This window comes from Calliphora vicina, chromosome 1 (assembly GCF_958450345.1).
Source record: "Calliphora vicina chromosome 1, idCalVici1.1, whole genome shotgun sequence".
Classification (NCBI taxonomy): Eukaryota; Metazoa; Arthropoda; class Insecta; order Diptera; family Calliphoridae; genus Calliphora; species Calliphora vicina.
In genome coordinates, this window is record NC_088780.1 from 106,743,731 (window position 1) to 106,762,654 (window position 18,924).

At 30.0% G+C, this 18,924-nt stretch overlaps 1 protein-coding gene across 2 annotated transcripts in view; it reads right to left on the reverse strand.

Annotated features, from left to right (window-relative positions):
* Window positions 1-18,924, reverse strand: part of Gprk2 (G protein-coupled receptor kinase 2) — a 342,733-nt gene that overhangs the window by 315,192 nt on the left and 8,617 nt on the right. For both annotated transcript variants that reach the window (XM_065515447.1, XM_065515446.1), the window contains exon 2: window positions 442-646. The gene's annotated coding sequence lies outside the window, so the exon portion shown is untranslated. The remainder of the gene's footprint in view (window positions 1-441; window positions 647-18,924) is intronic.

Genomic DNA, 18,924 nt, shown 5'->3' on the forward strand with positions numbered 1-18,924 from the left:
TTGGAAATTGATATAGTTAGTCTGCTTTTACACACTGCAAGTTTTCTTGCGCAAGTCTAGAGTTTATAGGAGGGAGAGGCAAGAAGAAAGAAGAGGGGTACACACTTGCTTGTTGTGGCAAGTCTCTTCAATTCTCTTTTGTTTTCTCATTTTCACTATGGCGTCTATTAGGTTTTGACATACAAAATGGAACACAGACTTGCTATGTAAACAGTCGAGCAAGTTTAAAAGGGAATCGAAGAGACTTGCTTGAAGTAAACTTGCTGTGTGTAAAAGCAGACTTACATAAACATTTAAGCTTTTTTTCTGGAAATAGTTGGCCAGTTGTTGAATGCCAGACAACTACACTATTTGAACACACTTTTAGAATATTAAACAGTAATCTCTATAAAAAAAAAATAAAATGAATTTGCACCTTAAACAAAATTTGCATAAACATACCTTTGTCAGTGTTGATAAAAAACCCGATGTGGTAGTTGTGAGGAGTATTGTAATATTTCTAATATTTACTGTTGATGATGATATTTAATAGTTTACCCTTTTGTTAATCCTTTTTGATGATGTTAATTAACTGGTTAATGTATTCAAAGTTTCTGCACAATGTTGAGTCATTCGTTTTTTATACAAATTAATTTTGTATTTTATGCTAAAAAAAACGTGGAGAAAGTAGAAAGAATATAAATTATATGGTTATTAACATGAAATGCTTATTGTAATTAAATTAAATGAAATAAAATGAAATTTCTGTATAAATTCTGCACAGTTAAACAAGATATGTAAGGAACATTAGACGCCCAGTTATGGTCTCTACACCCGAAACAATTGAAAAAAAATCACAATATGGTGTTGGTCTATGGGAGATAGACCAGATATGGGAGATGGCTCAGTGGTTTTAATTTTGAGTTATCACTTCGATCGGGGTGCACAAAAGGGTACACACATGGTAAAAATCCATAAATTAGGCTACGAAATGCTCCCTCTTCTGGCCTATTCTCCGAATTTAGCCCCGAGTGACTATTTCTTGATTCCAAATCTGAAGAAATGTCTCGGCGGGAATGTATTTTACACAAAAAATTTTGATTAAGTCGACAAATCTTATTTTTTGGAAGGGATACAACAATTTGAGAAACCTTGGACAAAGTGCATAGAGCTCAAAGAAAACTATGTTATAAAATAAAATTATTTTTTATCCATAGACCTGTGTTTTATTCAGGTGAAATCAAGGATCGATATTGTAGATTTTCATTACCAAACAAACCTTATCAACAGAGAGTATTTGTTATTCAACCAGCTAGATTCTTTAGTTTGGACCGACCGACAGACTTATTAGGACCCTGGATTTTGGTTCTACGACCAATATTTCGATATGTTATAAACGGAATGATAAAATAAATATACCAGCCATATTTTTTGATGGTGGTTGTAAAAATGTTTCATGAATATGGGGTAAATGTATATTAGTTTATAACATCTTTTGATACATTCATAATTACATATATACAGTGGTTGACAAAACAATGGAAACTTTTCCAAATATTTCATTAGTGGCCTAAAATCTGAAATAATTTTTTAAAAAAATTTTACATTTTTGTAGTATTTTATTTGTATACTTTTATTGACTTAATTTAACAAAAAACAAAGGAAATAATTAATTAAATTCCAAAAATGAAAAAACAAAATTAAAAGATTTGACTAAACTAAACAATGGAAGCTTAGGTATTATTTTAACAAATATGGTCTAAACTTTGCAATAACTCAATATTTTGTTGGGTATCCCTTATTTTTTATAACTGCTACACATCGACGATGCATTGAACCAATTAAAGAGTCAATGATCTCCTCTAAAATATTTTGCCATTCCCTTATAACCGCCTACGATAAATCTGCCTTCCTGGTGTAATTTTGGGTCCATATTTTACGATCTACAATTTCCCATAGATTTTCTATGGGATTGAGATCTCGCGATTGGGCAGGCCACTTCAAAACACGTACCTCCTTGGATTGTAATCACTCGGTTACAACCCTAGAGGTGTGTTTCGGGTCGTTGTCGTGTTGGAATCTCCAAACTAGGGGCATATTTTCCTCAGCGTACGGATACATAACATCGTTTAATATGATTCTGTATCCTATACCTGTCATGGTATCTTTTATAATATGAATTGGGACCATACCTTGCCCTGAAAAACATCCCCATACCATAATATTGTCACCGCCAAACTTTACAGTCTTATTTGGTCGTCTTACAAATGTTCTCCCATCACTGCCTCTTAAATTGTATTTGGATTCGTCGGAAAAGAGGACAGTATTCCATTTCTGTATCGACCATTTTACATGATCCCTGGCAAATTGTAGACGAGCAGAACGGTTCTTTTTAGAAATGAGTGGTTTTTTTACAGGATGATAGCAACAAAGACCAGCCTCATTTGCCATGCGACTAACTGTTCGGGTACTTATTTCTAATTTTAGGCTATTAACAACCTCTCGAGGAGTTATTTTTGGGAATTTCTTGAACTCTCGCTATTAAATTATCTTGTCTAGGAGTAGTCTTACGAGGTCTTCCACCTAAATGTTGAGTTTTTACAGAACTGGTCTCACGAAATTTCTTTATAATTTTTGAAACTGCTGATTTATTTATTGAATATTTGTCACAGATACTTTTTTGTTTTAAACCAGCTTTAAAATCGTTATTTTATTTTTTAAGTCTTCACAAATCTTAACTTTAGCCATTTTCGTTAACTTTGAAAAAAAGGCAATTATGCGAAAAACTTAGAAAAAGAAATTGTGAAAAATTACCAGAATTTAAAAATAAAATAAAATAACTGTAAACAGGATGCTTTTTACATCGTTCTTTTAAATATTATTTTCGTTTTACACTTCTTTCTTGCAGAAGTTTAAAAGTTTCCATTGTTTTGTCAGTAGCGAAATAGTGAATATTTTTAATTTTGTTCCCTTTTTTCAGAATATAATTAATTATGTTGTTTGTTTTTCAGTTAATTTATATAAATAAAAAACTACACAAGTAAAATACTAAAAAAAAATTTTATTTTAAAAAAATATTTTAAATTTTGGAAAAGTTTCCATTGTTTTGTCAACCACTGTAAATATTTAGTAATTTAAAAAAACTTCCCTTCTCCTTTTACTCATATTCACTTTACCCCTCTAGCTGCCCATGCATCATATTAATACATAAATCCTTGTACATAAATAAACTTTGCTTTTAAATAAAAAAAATGTTTTTTTCTAACTTTACTAAAAAAAATATATAATATGTATAGAGTAAAACAAACATAAAATATAGCAAAGAATATTGAAACATTCCAGCATGAGTATTTTTTTTTTTTTTTTGCGAAATGTTTAAAAATTAATTCAAGCTGTATTTTTATATAAAAATTCAAAGCTTGAGTGTGGGTTGTTTGAGTGTCTCTTAATATCATGATATATTGCTGGCATTTTTATGACGTTTCTTTATTTCATTCATTCTTTCTTTACTGTATCTCCTATCTTCGACTTGTGTGTATTCATATTTTTCATTTATTTATTTATTTGTTTTTATTTTTTTTATCACACATCATAAAACAACTGTTTCATTAAAAAGTAATTCTTTCACTTTGGCTTTTCTTTATGTTTATATTCATATTTTTTGGCTTTTTGTTTCATTTAAGCGCACAATGGGTCGATATTATCGGGTACTGAAACTAAAAAGTTTGGATTGTCTTTAATGGATTTAAGGAGAAACATTTTGTTCTTACTTTACTTTCTGCAAATAATTTTTAATTATGAAAATACAAATTTACCACAAAGCTGCCCTTACTGAAATAACAGAAAATACCGTTTCCAAATTAAGCCATAATACCGTTACCGCAATAATGCAATTAGCTATAAACGTATTTACTACTTCGCCAGATTTCGAATTCGTACTCTCTAGATTTCTTGAGGAATGTTTTCACTCTCACATATAATTATGTTTTCGACATGATAGAAAGGGCTCAGACTTTGTCATCCCTGCTATGGAGTTTTTCTTTTTTTGGTAACAATGTTGCTATAATTAAACAAATTTCATCATGTTTATAAAAGTTAAATCACCGGTACCATAGTGCACGTTTGGTTATTAAATGAAATTTTTGTTTGTACACTTTATTCTTTTTAATACTTATTTTTAACATTCATATGACCATAAGAGGAATACAACTAGTGCTGTATTTAAATTTATGATTTCGCAAAAAAAAAACTAAAAAATTCGAATGATTTCAGTAAAGAATATTGGAAACTTAAAAAAAAGTCGTACAGAAATCGTTAATTGGAAAAAATGTGAACGATTTTTGAGTATTAACGATATTTCGAGGTCTTGAAATTGAAATTATTTGAAATTGCAAATAAAAATCTATTTGACCCCTTTCACACTAGGCAATTTAGTTGCGCAAGTCTATTGTGTTTGTTGATGCCAGATGTAATGTCGGGTTAAGGAGAAGAAAATTTTGCATGCTGTTTTGTTGTTGGGCAAGTGACTTGCGCAACTAAATTGCCTAGTGTGAAAGGGGTCATTTGCAATTATTTCGGTAACAACGATAATTTAGTTTTTTTCACATAGATTACACCAAGCTACGCCAAATAATATGCTGGGGTTCTGATATAGCAATTCTGTTTTACTGTAGTCAATAGAGTTCGGAAATACTTATAATTTTTCGCAGTCACTTCGTTTAGTACTTTTAACAATATTCTTAAATATCATAAGTATGTAATTTTGAAAAAAAAAATGTTATTGTTTATCTTGTTTAAAAGATATGTGTTTTACTTTTTAATCGAAAAGGATTTTTGAAAATCGGTTGGAAAATGGTTGTGTTACGATTAGAGTGACCAAAAAATCGGCAAATTTAAAAAACCGGTTTCCGGTTTAACCGAAAATGTGTGTTTTTGAAAAAACCGGTTTCGATTATTGTCTTTTATAAAAACCGGTTAAGCAGTTTCGGTTTTCGTCTTCAAAAAACCGGTTAACCGGTTTTTATTAAATTTTGATTTAATGGATATTTATTATTTTTTAATTCTTTATGCAATTATTTGATATCTTTTACGAAATGTTGTCAAATGCTACAATTTTCTATAAAATAAATCAATATTTTTTAAAATGGTATCAAAGTTTTTCATAAATATGTTTGAATGAGCTTTAGAAAATATATTTCATTAAAACCGGCTAACAGTCTTACAAAAACCGGTTTGTCAAAAAACCGAAAAGTTAAAAAAAACCTGTGGTGGAGTTTACAAAGACGAAAAAACCGGTTTTCGTTTCAGATACTCTAAAACTAATTTCCTATTAGCGTCAATAAATAAAAATAAATTTAAGGAGCTCTTTTTCATATTAAATAAAAATTTAATAAAAGACAAAAATCCAAACCGGATTTTTCAAAAACACACTCTTTTGGTTAAACCGGTTTTTTAAATTTGTCGGTTTTTTTTGACACTCTAGTTGTAAAAATACTCTATGGACTCCAACAAAACACAATTGCTACATGAGAATCCCGTCATATTTTTCGTTCACAAACAATGACACGTGATTAAATATTTTAAATGTCATTTAAAAGCATTTGTAGGGCCCATTTTAATAACTTAAACTCGAATACTACTTGGCTACGCTCAATTTTATCCCGGACCAGCCGTTTAGAAAAGTCCCACAGCATAGTGATACAATACAGTGAGGCAGAAACAATTCTGAAATCATCCGATTTCAAAGATTTTTATGTGTGTGCTATTTAACTCTTATAATTTTGCCATACCTTGTTCCACATTTTTAAAAATATAGGGCGTACTTTTGGACCGAATGGACTTGAATTATTTTTTTAATTTTAATAATTTAAAATTATTTATAAAATAGTGGTATTTAAAGGTTACGGTATTTACGAATATATAGGTCGAGCTAATTGGGTAATTTAGGAGTAATGGAAGCCAACCTTTTAATTAGGTCCTTATTGAAATTAGTGACATTTGTTGAAATATAATTCCTGGTCACATGTGTATGAAATTGTGTTTGTGCACTGTCTTATTCTCTAACTTGTAAACTAACAAATCAATCGATTTTATAAATTCTAAAGAGCCAGAAGATATTATTAACCTTTTTATGGTCGTACTCCTTAAATTTTGGTTTTTGTTGATTTGAATTGTTTATTGAGAATAAAATACTTTTATTTTTATAATTTTGGGTAATTTATAGAAAAATAAATATCGGCAACGGTAAAATAAACTATATTTATACCCTTCACCATGAGGGGCAAATGTATATTGTCGACATTTTTTTTTTAGAGGAGAAGCAAAGTTTATACAATCAATAATATTAAAGTCAAACGTCCGTTGGAGTTTCTTTGATTTTTGATCGCAGGGCTTTAAAATTTTGCGTGAGCATGTAGTTTGAAATAAAAGAAGAATAATCAATAAAAAATTCGATTTTGAATTTTTGTGTAGTTATGTCCGTTTGCATTTAAGGTGACGATATATAAGTATGTCATTATGTTTGTAATTTTTACTTTAGCGACCTCATAAAGTATATATACATGCTGGATCGTTATATATAGCGGATTCGATATAGAAATGTACGACTTTCTGTTGAAAACAACTTTCAGAAGCCCCAAATAACTTACATATGTACATAATTGATACATCAAAAATCAGTTTTTCATATATTTTGTTGAAGGCTACATAAGATTCGGAACAGCCGAATCTAGCTATCTTACTTGTTTTACTGTCTTATTGCCGTTTCAAAAAGCCTTTTAAATATAAAATCGAAAACATATAAATCTACAAGGGAGAAACATTTAAAAAAAAACTTCAAACTAAAATATATTTAACCAACCGTTCAAAGTACATTATGTTTCATTGTTGTTTTTAACAACAACACAAAATTCCCAAAAAAAAACTACAAGAGCAACAAAAAATGTTGAAGAAAAAAACTAAAATTACAAAAGCAAACACTCGTCTGGTACGCAATAGTTGTTGGCTTGTACAAATATACAAAAACAGTTTGTCTATGTATGAACGTACCCGCAGTATTTGGTCATAATGCTCATGAAAGTTTATATTTTAATCCAAAATATATTGATTTGTTTTATTTCTTTTTTTCCTCTACATTTCAGTAAAATACAAAAAACGAAATATAAATAAATTTACGCACAGTGTAGAGCCAAAGAATGAAATTTTAAATAAAACAAGTGTAACACAGACAAATTTTTATGGAGAATGGAAGAAATGAATGGAAGACCGATTTTTAAGAAATGAATGGAAGACCGATTCTGAATATTTTTAACAGAGCTTTTCCATTTATGATAGGAACACCTTGTGCAAAATTTATGGTCCTACTTGAGCGATTTTGCCCATTTTCAACCCCAAACATATATGACAAAGAATAGTTGATGCAAATTCTATCCCCCTACGGCCTATCATGCCAACAACAGACATATGGACAAAGCAAGATCGTCTTAGAATTTTATAGGGAACCAGAATAGGGTAGGGTTCCTAAATACCTTCCTTCCCTGGAGAAATTTAAAAAAATATTATCATTGTAATTTTCATTTTTTTGTTTGGATTTTGTTGAATATTTTGGTATTTTACATTTCAAATTAAACCTAATGTTTGCTTGTAAATGACCACTGTGCCACAACCATGTATGTATGTATCGTAAATACCATGTGCTCATATGTATACTAATCGATATACTCGCATTAAAAACTCATGCCGTAGTTGCGTATGGATCAAATAAAATGAATGGCCAACAAACCACTTACTTATTTGTTATACAAATAAAATAATTTAATACAGACCAAAATTGAAAATAATACTAAATATCACAAAAAGCAGCAGCAGTAGCAGCAATAAGACAACTACTAACACCACCACCTCTAACGCCGCCGCACCTCTTTACTATCATTAGCGACAACATCACCACCAACCAACTACTGACAACAATGTTAACGCATTAATATTGTATCGGCCAATAAATGTTTAACGCATGAAGCAGACTGTGTGTTTGGGTCTATTTATTTGATGTCTTTGGGAGTTTTCAAACCTTAAAAGAAATATGTCGTTCCATTAATACCTTTGCTCATTGAAATTTAAATATAAATGTCTAAAGAATATTAAATCTTTCATATTTCTCAAATATATTCTGATCAAGAAAATTGGCTGAAGAATGTAGAAGTCATTACATAATATAAAGTCCAAACTTATAGTCAATATTTCAGAAATACTGTTAAAGAAACATTGTACCCAATGCTGGTTATGCAGATCTGTGAGTGCTGGTCAATAAAAGAGGAAATGATAAACCGTCTCGAACTCTTCCGCCTTCTGGCAGACTACACACAAATCTATGAATGAAACCGAAATCATGCCCAAGACATGAGCGAATCCATTCGATGCCATATCCTCCAAGTAATAGTTATTACCTCAATGCACTGCGTACACACAGGTCGCGAAAGGATTTAATCCTGAAAGAAGTTCCAACTCTTAAAGCTTGTATTCATACAGTACAAGCCTACAATCGTTATTTGATTGAGAGACTGTTAAAGGAACTTTGTCCCAAAAGCCGTATACAATGACAGTGAAAATGATAACTTGTCTCGTACTCTTCCTCCTTCTTACAGATTCTAACAAAATATTAAATGATAACTAAAAGCTTGTGTACAAAATTTCCAGTGTCCGATGCAGGAGAATTACAGTTGGCGATGATCGCACCGCACTACACCGAAAGCAGACGGCGAGAAGATTCTCGCGCGTAAAACAAGAGTCGTTCTGGTATAATTAAGATGAGGATGTAACAACAGGTGCAATGCCTTCTGGTCCCTCATAGACCGTGTCCTCATGAGACCCTTCACATATTCAACTGTCCAGCCAACCATACGTCCAGTGGATTTATGGACCCACCCAGTAGAATTAGCACAACAACCGGCATTAGTCGTTGAAGTCACATGATAATCGCCGTGAAATTTCAATGCATCCGAAACCAATCATTCTAGTGATTGTACAAATGGATGCATTATTTTCTAACCTCAGTGAACCGATAAATAATGAAATTTATAACGTCAATATCCCCAGGTGACGTCCATCTTTGCCATTTCATCATAAATTCAATTGCCTGTGGTGTATCCGTGTCAGCGCAGCCATATAAATACGACTTCTAAATGTAATTCTATTCAAATTACTCTACACGATATCTGAAGGAGAAGTTTCCTTATCCCAAATTTCTCGATATAGACAACTTTGACTGTAACAGAGTTGAAGAGTCAGAAATTTTGTACCATCAGAGACTGAGATGCTAATGTTACTCAAGAATAATGACCTATGATCCTGATAATACTGACATGGCCAACGATATATGTTCCCATGCGCCAAACATATTAGATCTGTACACCGCGTTCACGGGACTCCCTTTATCATGATTGCATTCATCCACAGTACAGTTCTGGTCATTAAAGCAGTAATTCGCGTTCATATTGTTCAAATTACGAAGATTTTCGGCAATTTACACGTACACAACACGATCGTAAACAACAACAGCTCAAACAAGTAAGAGAGCTAAATTCGGCTGTGCCGAATCTTATATACCCTTCACCAAATTATACTTTAAAATATAAAATTTTAAATATTTTTAGGTAAAAACAATTTAAATTTTTTTTTTTTTTAAATGGTTTTTGAAAACTTTTATCGAAATTTTTTTCCAAATTTTTTTTTAATTTTAAATTTTTTTTTTAAAATTTATAAGTGAAACAAAATTATGACAAAAAAAATTTTTGTTAAAAAAAATTCGAGTTAAAAAATTTTTTTCCCGATATAAAATTTAAGAAGATACTTTTATCGTACCAGTCTAAGGGATATTGATAAATTCAAGATTGAAACTTACTGAGTAAAATATTGATGTTTGAATGTCGTTAAAGGGCCATTTGCTAACATATTTAACAAAATCGAGAATGAGCAAGAAGTATGACTACAGAATAGAAAATAGAACTTGCGATACCTAAAGATTTGACTATATAGTTTTTGTTTTAATTCATTATCTCTAGAAACCTCTGACTTTATTTTTGTTATACAAATTTAGGAAATACTTCTCTTTAATTGCGACATACAACATAAAACAAATCTATTTCATTTTCAGTAGGAATTAATGCAAATCCATTCAATTATTCACTAAATCATTCATTCATGCGTTTACTCATTCATTCATTCATTCTCTACCTCAACACATTTCACATCTAGCAAATAACGAACTAAAAAAAAATTAAAATAAAACGCAAACTTCAATCTTCAAGAGGGTAAATACAAACATACGAAAGACGAAATCAAACAAAACAACTGATGTGCTAAATATACAAATATATGTATAATATACAATGAATGGGTGGATAAATGGATGGATGGATGGATGGATGGTTGGTAGGTTGGTTACTTGGTTATAGTGGGATGAATAGATAAACACATAACTAGAGTAGAAAGAAGAAGTGCCATGACATAACAAACATAAGAAAAATTGTTAAATAGAAGACCAATTGCTGTCTCATCATAGCCGAATGTTTGGGTTTATTTAACGTAGCCAACAAACTTATGAAAAACAGACGGTCCGCCTGATTGACTGACAAACTAAAGGAAGGATAGAGGGACAGACGTTTTTATGTTTATTTATGGAACGTTACTTAAGAACGGTTAGACGAAATAGTTGAATGATGTACCAACAGCTATAAAATAATTTTACTTTCAAATTAGTTTGTTCATTCTATTCCTTTAAAATACTTTTAATTTGAATCCACATGTTGTAATTTTGTTCTTGTACTCTCTTTGCTACATGTTCGAAACGCACCCACTAAAAATAATATCCAAATCTTCCCGCGTTCTATGTTTTAAAGACAATTTGGTTTAATATTTGTTCATTGTTCACCACCAATTGTTAAATAATTTTCATTTTTACAACAGCAGGGTTTATTATAACAGGGTGGGTAATTTCTGTATTAAAAAAAAAACGTTAGTACTCATGTTTTAGAGTTAGCTATTAAAAAATATCAGTTTAAGATTTAGGTTATAAAATTATGTTTTCAATTATTTAACTAGTTCTTGAATTTGAATATTTATATTCAGCTTTTTACTCAATAATTACTAAAACTACCAAAAATGTGTGCCTTGCTGATCGAAAAAGTAGCCTAGCATTCTTAACCGAAAAAGTTTGGTTTTGAAAAAACCGCTTTTGATTATTGTCTTTTAAAAAAGCCACTTTAACGATTTCGGTTTTTGTCTTCAAAAAAAACCGGTTAACAGGTTTATATTAAATATTTATTTAATATAAAAAAGAGCTCCTTAAATTTATTTTTATTTGTGAACGCTAATAAGAAATTTGTACTAAATCTTCGGAAATTTATATCTTTTACAAAATATTGTCAAAATTTTCTATAAAATAAATCAATATTTTTAAAAATGGTATCAACGTTTTTCATAAACATATTTGAATGGACTTTAGAAAATATATTTCATTAAAACCGGGTTTCGGTTTTTGATACTCTACTCATCATGGTGCAACAACATATTGTACGTGTATACATTTTAAAAATTTGAAAATGGAGTTTTGAAACTGCCGTTAAAAAAATTTTATTTTTTTGTTCATACCTAAGAATAGGTTAACGGTATCCTACGAAGACAAAAACTGATATACAAGTAAATATGGACATATTTTAAGTAAAAATTAACTTTTATTTTAATATTTATCAAAATATGTTAATTTTGTTCCTACCTTTCTTGTTCTAGTTGCCTGAGAAACGTTAATGACCTGGCGAATTTTTAATAACTTTAACATTTTTTGACCAATTTCTGTCTTTTATGTCTCATTAGAACGACAATTACGTTCACATTTCGATTCTTTTAAATTAAATAGCAAAAGTAATTTTTTAATGGCAAAATTTTTACAAAAACTGAAAAAAAAAGCATTTTTTCCCCTTGTAAATGCATCTCAAAACTTCAGAGGGCTTGCGGCACGTCTTATCCCCAACCGATTTACCTAAAATTTTTTCAGGATGATTTTTTACTAATGTTCACCAAACTGGAGGGTGAGAATAGCCAAAATCCAACTTTCGTTTATTAAGGGCCACCCTAGTATACATATATATGTGAACACCACCCAAAATAATGTTCGTCACTGTTGTTGGTTAAGCCTCTTTTTTTCGCTCCTTGTTTTTCATTTTCATCGATGTTGTTCTGCCTGCTGTTTCCTTTCATTGAATACTCAAATATACTCTCTTTCTAATTACTTAATAGTACTGCTGCATAAACTCTGCTTAATTAAGTTTTTATCTTTTTTTTTGTTTCTACTAGTATTTCATGTCGGGGGTGGATTGCTGAAGGCTTTCAACACAACGCAAAAGAATCACAAATTTAACAAAAGTGTCAAATTCATGTAGGATGAAATTAGTTTATCCACCACTATTACCAACCAGCCACCCAGCCCATTCATTACCATCTTCAGCCCACCACCATTGCTACAAATTCTATGATGATTTTATTATTACCTGGTATTTTTATATTCTTCCTTTTTTCTGTTTATTTCTTCAAAACAGGATATTTATGGACAATCCTTCTCCTAACAGTAGGAAATTGAAAAAATGTTTGCATAATAAAATATTGATTAGTCACTTTTGCTGGAAATGAATTGTTTATGGTAGAAACCATTAGGTTTTCTTGTCAGCATCGGTATTGGCTTTGCAGTATTTTGAAACGTGACAGGTGTGTTAATTAATATTCGTTTTTTTAAAAAACTACTAGTTAAGACTTTTTGGATTTTTAACTGGATGTTTATAGTGAGATAAGAAAAAGCACTTCCAAAGAAGCGAACAAGAAGTAGTATAATAGTTGCATTAGCAATGAAGTTTGTGCTTGTGTATATGGTCTTCTTTTGAATTATTATTTACTGAACCGAAATGTAATGAAATAGTTTTTAAATTACTTAAAGGGCGCTACGAACAAAAACCCCAATGAACAAATTCCCCAAACCACAAATTAATTAAAACCTCAAAATTGGGGGCTTAATTCATTATGAATTAAAACCCAAAAGTTCTAAATGAAATAAATCCCCAACCAAAGGAACTAAACCCCCAACCAAAATGAGAAAAACCGTCTTCGCATACTAAAAACTTTCTGCAAAGATTTTCTCCTCTGGGGTGTATCAAAAACCGGCTTCGCAAAGAATGCGCAATGAATAAAACTTTTCTGAGCGAAGCTGTTTTTTGATACACACTAGAGAAAACCTCTGCGATCGGCCGAAGGCCGTCAATTCAAAAAAACTTTTCTGAGTGAAGCAAGTTTTTGATACACCCCAGAGAGGAAACCCTTGCAAAACAACTTTTCTGAGCTAAGCCAATTTTTGATACACCCCAGAGGAGGAAACCTTTGCGTCCGGCCGAAGGATGTCAATGCAAAACAACTTTTCTGATGCACCCTAGAGTAATTTCATTATGAATTAAATCCCCAATTTTAGAAATGAAATAAATCACCAAAAAATTAACTAAGTCCCTAAATTTCGTTGTTGGTTTTTTCTATATAAAATTTTGGGGCCCTAATTCATTTGCGGTTTGGGGACTTTTTTCATTGGGGACTTAGTTCGTAGCGCCACTTAAAGCCGACAGTTTTTCATTCTACAAAAAATTTGGCTTAGTATCTCTCAGAAATATTTTTGAAATTACACTCTTCGCAATCGGTCCAAAAAACTTTGATATGAGCGAAAAACCATGATCAACTTTTATTTAGAATACCCTCGGCAATACTTTGTCTTAAATGTAAATGTTTGGCTTAAACAGGCTATAGACATGCATCTGCTGGCTCACTTTTTTTTCATATTCTGATCACTTTGTGTAACCTGAGACGGTCAGTGGAAAGAATTCCAAGAGACTACACCATTTGAAATACCTAAAGTCCAGCATGTACATTCAGACAAGACAGAGAAGTATTCGCAGTCGAGTGTGGTAATTTTTTAACAATCTGGTGTTTGCAGAACTTGCAGAAGAAACTAACTACACAGAAAAAACTATTTCTTAAACCGTTTCAATTCAAATATTTGTCACATATTGAACTGGTTTCAATTATTTCATAATTGGATCAAGTATTCATGTGCTCAAAAACAAAATTTTCTGATATTTTCTATTGAATTTTGAGTTTTGAATTTGATAATTTTGATATTTGAATATACAATTTTCGTTATTGGTTGAACTTTAAATACAAAAATTATTGAATAGATAATTTTCGTAATTGAAAACATATTATTGTTATTTTTTGTTTTTTCAATTACACAGTTCAATATGTGATAAATGTTTGAATTGAAATATAGTTTTTTCTGTGTAGTCTAACCGGAACTCAATTTTCAGAGTTTTAGCATATCCGGCACCAAGAAATGATCAAAATCAGAAATCGCGTCATTCCAAGATTATGTATGATGTAGTATGAACAAATCTATCCAATCCAATATCCATCCCAGACAAATTGGAAAAAAAATCAATGATTGGTGTGCCTAAAGACAAACTGTCCTTATGACAACTTTAATTGTAGCCGTTAAAGGCATATTCTCGATCCTATCATGTGTTACAATATAATAAGGGTCCTCATGTAAACGCTTAAAAGCCTCGCAAACTGTGCAATCTGTGCATTTTTACACTCTCGCAAATGAAATGTCAAAAAATGTATGGAAATTCGTTTGCACAACTCCGATAAGTTTGCGCGACAATTTAGACTCGCAAACTTGAATTTATTGTGCATTTGATGAATCAGCTGCTTTTGTTTACTTTTATTTATAAGAAATAAAAATCAAATAAAATATAAAAATTTTGTGCATGTTAAAATTGTGTAACTTTGGAACAGAATGATTGTATTAAATGACATTGTGTATGAAAACATTAACCAACAGCTAGAACATAAACAAAATCCTCCAAACTATGTATACCACCGTTTGTTCCAAAGATTTAACTTTCATTCAACATTTTAAAATTAAAATTTATACAATTTGAAAAAAAAATTATTAAAGCTTTTGTTGAATTTATGTATTTTTATTTGACAAATATAAATTTTCTGTATAAACTTGCACAAAATTGAAAAGGTGAGTTCATGAAACATGTCGCGCAAATTTGCCCATTTGCACAAATGGGAAACTTAAGCGTTTAAATGAGTACCCTTAATGTATACCTTTATCATAGACTGCACAACTGAAATTGAGGGATTAGTACCTCTCATATTTAATTAAAATTAATCTCGCTGTCGAGTATGTTACTTTGTTGAACGATATTGAATCGTCTTTGCAGAATCATATAGAATCGGCAAATGGAGAGTGGTACTCGAGAGAACATGTTAATCTAAGCATCATGCACAAGAGACAGGCGCTTCAGCTGCAGAAAGTCGATACTTTCCAATACTCTATACTACTCGATACTTTTCAAGTATTGACTCAATACTACGGAATACCTTGTTTTATTTTTTTCAAATTAAAAAATTAAGTCTACTTTTTATGAAAACTGAGATTTGAATACATACATACAGTTAGAATAAGTAAAAATAAATTGATCACAGATTAAAAAATAAACAAATTTATCAAAGAATAATAAAACGCTTTTTTATGGAAAATTTTGTTTTATAAATATTTGATAAATTTAATATTTCTTTATGAACAATTTAATATGCTGTTTTTATGTGGAAATTTTACATGTATTTTGTTTTTGTTACAATAACAAAACATATGAGAAAATTTCCACTCAAAGTACTCACTTGTATTATAAAAACAGCACACTACTCTGAAAGTATATTGAGTAGATACTTTTGAATATCGATCACTTAAAAAAACTGTATGTATTGAGTACTTAATACCCGAATTCTCTATATTTTTACATCACTATTAGCATGACCAGAAAATCACATAAGTTGTAAATCAGAATATCCAGTATTCATATTTGTATTGTGTCGTATCCATACCGGAGAAATACCGAAGATTTTGTATGAATAAAGCCCCTAGAGAATCAGACGAATAACGGAGAATAACTAAAATTATTAATAATAAATGTTTAAATGGATTTAAACGTACACCCTATTTCAGGCAATGTTTTAAAATAGTGATTTTTTTAATAAAATTCTATGTTAACTAAAAAAAATTTAGCAAAATTATTTCCGTTTTATGTCACGTACGATATACCCTTATTTCGCTCGATATTTTGGAACTTATTATTTGTTTTTAAATATAGTACCCTTTGAATGGAACATAAAGACCAAATTATTTTTCAGATACTCTTATTTTTGCAAAATCTATTCCACTCTATAGGCGTACAAATGGCACGTACGATGACATGGAATTGCCAATATGTTTCATTCCATAAGGAAAACAAATATTTTTCTTTGTAAACTTCGATGAAGATAGTCTTATTTCGTACAGTTATTTATAATCTGCTTTTAAAGGTATTTATAGACGGCAATACTGAGTATTAACACTTTTCAAATTTAATTTATTATTGAAATCAGTCGGTATTTCAAAAAATCGTTTCGAAAAAACATTTATTGTTTACACGATAGTATTACAAATATTTTATTTCTTTGTTGATTGATATTTTTCTGAAAATTTTATTTATATTTTCTTGACATTTTTATTTGCCTTTTTTGTTTTTATAAATACATACCCGATACATATGAAAATAAAAAGTTTTTGAATTGTTTTAAACAAATTTTCAATACCGACCGTGAATCAAAAAAATCATTTGTATTTTTTGAAAATCTAATACAAATTTTGTTTAGACGATGAAATTGTATTATGATACTTGAGTTTTTGACAAATATTAATACTCAGTATTGTCGTTTATAAATACCTTAAATATGTTATTTTCTATCCTGCACTTTTTAAACACAAAATATTCGATTAACTCATCTCTCTAACATTCATTTAAAAAAACCAAAACAATTATACTTGTTAATATTTGTAAATAACATATTGTAAAATACCATTTCATGTTAAATAAAAAACACATTCACATTCATTATACTTGTTATTTCTATTCCATAACAAATTAAATATTACATAATCTTCTACAATTTGCATTATAATAATGAAACTAATCGTTTAATTAAAACTGTCCCTAGTCACCTTTAACTGAAGCACTTTAATTAGTGTCTAAAAATAAATATTGTAAAGAAAACACATCTCCCTTAGTCATTGTTTGCAACCTAGACTACCAGGCAAACAACACGCGTACATTTTTCTCTAGTCAACTTTTATCACTTTATCAACACATTTTTATTTACACAAATGCATCCATTCACTAATGGCCAATGAACACTATAATTTACCTACCACAACGATCAATAATTGATGATGGTAATAAAAATAATAAAAATTGCAACAATAACAACAGCAGCAGTAGCAGCAGTAGCAGCAGCAGCAGCAACACTTTATAGAAAACAACAAATTATGGACCCAATTTAAATATCAAATGATTGGCATTTAAATTAGATGCCAGTAATTGTGCAATATGAAAACTGAAGTACGCCTAATAATACAGTATAGAACCAAAAGTAATGCTACCCTATTGATGAAAACTAAGGTTTTGTTTTCAAAATTTTTCGAAACAAAAAATTAAAAGTATGTATTGTTTTGTAACAAGTGTTACATTGTTTATAGAATGCAGTGTATTTAACGCATTCTACTTTTTAACACTCATCAAGTACGTTTCTTGAAATTCCATTGAAAATGTGTTTCCCCTTTTTTTGCTGCCGCAGACCACCCACTTTCTAATGAATGTGTATGCCTGAGTGTTTGTCTACATTTGAGAATTGTTGTGCATTTTGGTTAAAAGTGTCATGATGTCAAATTGTTGGAAATAAGGTTTTTAGCTTTTCAAATGAATTGAGTTTAAAAATTCCAATTTAAATATACATACATATTAGAGTGTCCCAAAAATTTTTTTTTTTTAAATTTGGAACGCATGCCCTCTATTTTTTATATATATGGGGGATTTCATGTCAAGTGAACCAACTTTTGAAATCGATGTCTTCCGATCGGGATGAAATTTGCACCAAGGTTAGCTCTAGAGGTCAAAGGTCAAATTTTTCAATATTTGGAGTTTCTCATGGATTAAAGTTTCTCACCATTAAAAAATAGTCAATTTCAATAGTGCTGATGAAAATTTGATTTTTATAGGAAACAAACTTTAAAATATTGTGTTGTGTATTAGAAAATAGTATTACGAAGCCATTTTGAAAAATGTTCACAATTTTGTTCAATTTTGACCACACATTTTTCAAACGGCTAAATATTGTATTTATACCTGATTTTTGCTTTAATAACGTAATTAATATTTTATTGAGGATTTTTGAATAATAAAATTGATTTTAACCCTTTAGTGTACTTTTGATTTATTAAATTTAAAAAAATAACTTGAACGATTGAGTTTATTTAACTCTGAAAAACATTAAAGTTAGCACCATTCATATTGAATGTGTTTTTCGTGATTTTAAAAGTTGAGTGTCTTTTTAACCCCAAGTGCTATTAAGGGTTAATTTTAATTTTTGTGTTGTTATTATAAATACTAGATATCATGTTATATTCTTCTTAAGTTTCATAAAAATCGGCAAAAAAAATATATAACATGTCGCTATCTTTCCTTTAGAAATTCCAAATATTGAAAAAATTGACCTTCGACCTTCACGATTTAAGGGTTAACGTCTTCCGATTTTAGTAAAACTTTCAGACTATATTTAAAATTACCTGGACTATAATATTCTGAATAGCTTTTACTTAAAAATCATAACAGTAAGAAAATTCGGCTCATTCGCCAAATTATGGAAAAAAAAATTAGTTTCACTTAGTTTTTCAAAAAATTCTAAAATTTGTTTAACAAAATTTTTAAAAATTTGAAAATGGTGTTTCCTTAGACTTGCGACTTAAGGAAACAC